The sequence below is a fragment of the Arachis hypogaea genome, chromosome 20, assembly GCF_003086295.3.
Source record: "Arachis hypogaea cultivar Tifrunner chromosome 20, arahy.Tifrunner.gnm2.J5K5, whole genome shotgun sequence".
Taxonomy (NCBI): domain Eukaryota; kingdom Viridiplantae; phylum Streptophyta; class Magnoliopsida; order Fabales; family Fabaceae; genus Arachis; species Arachis hypogaea.
This window is the reverse complement of record NC_092055.1, coordinates 35,838,476-35,841,941: the sequence shown is the minus strand read 5'-3', so window position 1 is coordinate 35,841,941 and position 3,466 is coordinate 35,838,476. Positions and strand designations below refer to the sequence as shown.

The 3,466-nt window shown below is 34.0% G+C and overlaps 1 non-coding gene across 1 annotated transcript; it reads right to left on the bottom strand.

The window, feature by feature from the left end:
• Window positions 1-3,358: 3,358 nt before the first annotated feature.
• LOC112788634 (small nucleolar RNA R71) lies at window positions 3,359-3,466 on the bottom strand. Its single transcript, XR_003195991.1, has one exon. It is a non-coding gene; the product is annotated as a small nucleolar RNA R71 (small nucleolar RNA).

Sequence of the window (3,466 nt, the reverse complement as noted above, 5' to 3'; positions counted from 1 at the left end):
TTCTATTCAATTCATCTTATTTCACTTCTAAGATATCCATTCGCACCCAAGAACGTGACGAAGGTGATGATTATGTGTGACACTCATCATCCTTCTCCTTTATGAACGCGTGCCTGACAAACACTTCTGTTCTACATGAAATAAGCTAGAATGAATATCTCTTAGATCTCCTAATAAGAATCTTCGTGGCGTAAGCTAGAATGATGGCGGCATTCAAGAGAATCCGGAAAGTCTAAACCTTGTCTGTGGTATTACGAGTAGGATTCAATGATTGGATGACTGTGACGAGCTCCTAACTCGCGATTGCAGGGCGTTAGTGACAGACGCAAAAGGATAGTAAATCCTATTCCAGCATGATCGAGAACCGACAGATGAATAGCCGTACCGTGACAGGGTGCGTGAGCATATTATTCACTGAGAGGATAAGATGAAGCCATTGGCAAGGGTGATGCCTCCAGACGATTAGCCGTGCCGTGACAGGGCATTGGATCATTTTCCCGAGAGATGACCGAAAGTAGCCATTGACAGTGGTGATGTATCACATAAAGCCAGCCATGGAAAGGAGTAAGACTGATTGGATGAAGATAGCAGGAAAGCAGAGGTTCAGAGGAACGAAAAGCATCTCCATTCGCTTATCTGAAATTCCTACCAATGATTTACATAAGTACCTCTATCCCTATTCTATTATTTATTATTCGAAAACTCCATAATTATTTTATATCCGCCTGACTGAGATTTACAAGGTGACCATAGCTTGCTTCATACCAACAATCTCCGTAGGATTCGACCCTTACTCACGTAAGGTATTACTTGGACGACCCAGTGCACTTGCTGGTCAGTTGTATCGAAGTTGTGACAAATTATGAATGTGTAATCACGATTACGCGTACCAAGTTGCTCACGTGCCAGGAATAGTTTGAGCCTGGACATCACAATTTCGAGCACCAAGTTTTTGGCGCCGTTGCCGGGGATTGTTCGAGTTTGGACAACTGACGGTTCATCTTGTTGCTCAGATTAGGTAATTTTCTTTTTGTTTTGTTTTCAAAAATTTTTCAAAAATATTTCTAAAATTTTATCATCTATTTTCGAAAATAATAAAAATGTTTTCAAAAAAAATTTTTTTATTCAAAATTTTTAAGAATGAATTCTAGTGTTTCATGAAGCATGTTGGAGCCTGGCTGGCTGTAAAGCCATGTCCTATTCCTTTGGGAATGAGTATGTCAGGCGTGTCATGTCTGAATTACATGCTGAAGCTTGGCTGGCCATTGGCCATGTCTAGTGTTTTGGACCGGAGCTTTCATTGAAAGCTTGGCTGGCTAGTGAGCCATGTCTAATTCTTGGACTGAAGCTTCGGACTAAGAATGCAAGATTCCTGGAATTCATATTAAAAATTTTGGAATCCTTATTTTTCTTTTTCATATAATTTTCGAAAAAAATCCAAAAAAATTTTGAAAATCATAAAAATCAAAAATATTTTTTGTTTCTTGTTTGAGTCTTGAGTCATATCATAAGTTTGGTGTCACTTGCATATGCATCTAGCATTTTTCGAAAATTTCATGCATTCATTGTGTTCTTCATGATCTTCAAGTTGTTCTTGGTAAGTCTTCTTGTTTGATCTTGATGATTTTTTGTTTTGTGTCTTTTCTTGTTTTTCATATGCATTCTTGAATTCTTAGTGCGTAAGCATTAAAGAATTCTAAGTTTGGTGTCTTGCATATTTTCTTTGCATTAAAAATTTTTCAAAATTGTGTCTATGATATTCATCTCGACATTTATAGTGTTCTTGGTGTTCATCTTGACATTCATAGCATTCTTGCATGCATCACATGTTTTGATCTAAAAATTTCATGCATTGCATCTTTTTAGTGTTTTTCTCTCTCATCACAAAAAAAAAATCAAAAAATATCTTTTCCTTTTTCTCTCATCAAATTCGAAAATTGAGTTGACTTTTTCAAAAATTAAAAAAAAAAAAATCAAAGTTGTTTCTTATGAGTCAAATCAAATTTTCAATTTGAAAATCTTATATTTTTCAAAATCTTTTTCAAAAATCAAATCTTTTTCAAAATTCTTAGTTATTTTCGAAAATTCCAAAAATATTTTTCAAAAAAATCTTTTTCTTATTTTTGTATTAAATTTTCGAAAATAACATAAACAATTAATATTTTGATTCAAAAATTTCAAGTTTGTTACTTACTTGTTAAGAAAGATTCAAACTTTAAGTTCTAGAATCATATCTTGTGATTTCTTGTGAATCAAGTCATTAATTGTGATTTTAAAAATCAAATCTTTTTCAAAAACAATTTCAATCATATCTTTTCAAAAATATCTTCTTATCTTTTTCAAAAAGTTGGTTTCAAAATATCTTTTCTAACCTCCTAACTTCTTATCTTTTCAAAATTTGTTTCAACTAACTAACTAACTTTTTGTTTGTTTCTTAACTTTTTCAAAACTACCTAACTAACTCTCTCTCTCTAATTTTCGAAAATATCTTCCTTCTTTTTCAAAATTTCTTAACTAATTATTTTTATTTTTTATTTTAAAAAATTTTCGAAAAATACTAACATTTTTTTTCAAAAACCATTTTCGAAAATCACTAACTCTTTTTCAAAAATATTTTCGAAAATTCTCCCTCTCCCATCTCATTCTATTTATTCATTCATATCCTAACATCTCATCTCACATATCTAGCCTCCTCACAGTTGTGTTTCTTCCATTATATTACATTCTGTCTCCCCCTCTTCTTCTACTCACACAGGGATCCCTATACTGTGGTATAAAGGATCTCTATTATTATTATTATTTTTCTGTGCCTTCTTCTTTGTCATATGAGCAGGAGCAAGGATAAGAACATTCTTGTGGAAGCAGATCCAGAACCTGAAAGGACTCTGAAGAAAAAATTAAGAGAAGCTAAATTACAACAATCCAGAAATAACCTTTCAGAAATTTTCGAACAGGAAGAGGAGATGGCAGCCGAAAATAATAATAATGTAAGGAAGATACTTGGTGACTTTACTGCACCTAATTCCAATTTACATGGAAGAAGTATCTCCATTCCTGCCATTGGAGCAAACAACTTTGAGCTGGAACCTCAATTAGTTTCTCTGATGCAGCAGAACTGTAGTTTCATGGACTTCCATCTGAAGATCCTTTTCAGTTCTTAACTGAATTCTTGCAGATATGTGATACTGTTAAGACTAATGGAGTAGATCCTGAAGTCTACAGGCTCATGCTTTTCCCTTTTGCTGTAAGAGACAGAGCTAGATTATGGTTGGATTCTCAACCCAAAGACAGCCTAAACTCTTGGGATAAGCTGGTCACGGCCTTCTTAGCCAAGTACTTTCCTCCTCAAAAGCTGAGCAAGCTTAGAGCTGATGTTCAAACTTTCAGACAGAAAGAAGGTGAATCCCTCTATGAAGCTTGGGAAAGATACAAATAGTTGACCAAAAAGTGTCCTTTTGACATGCTT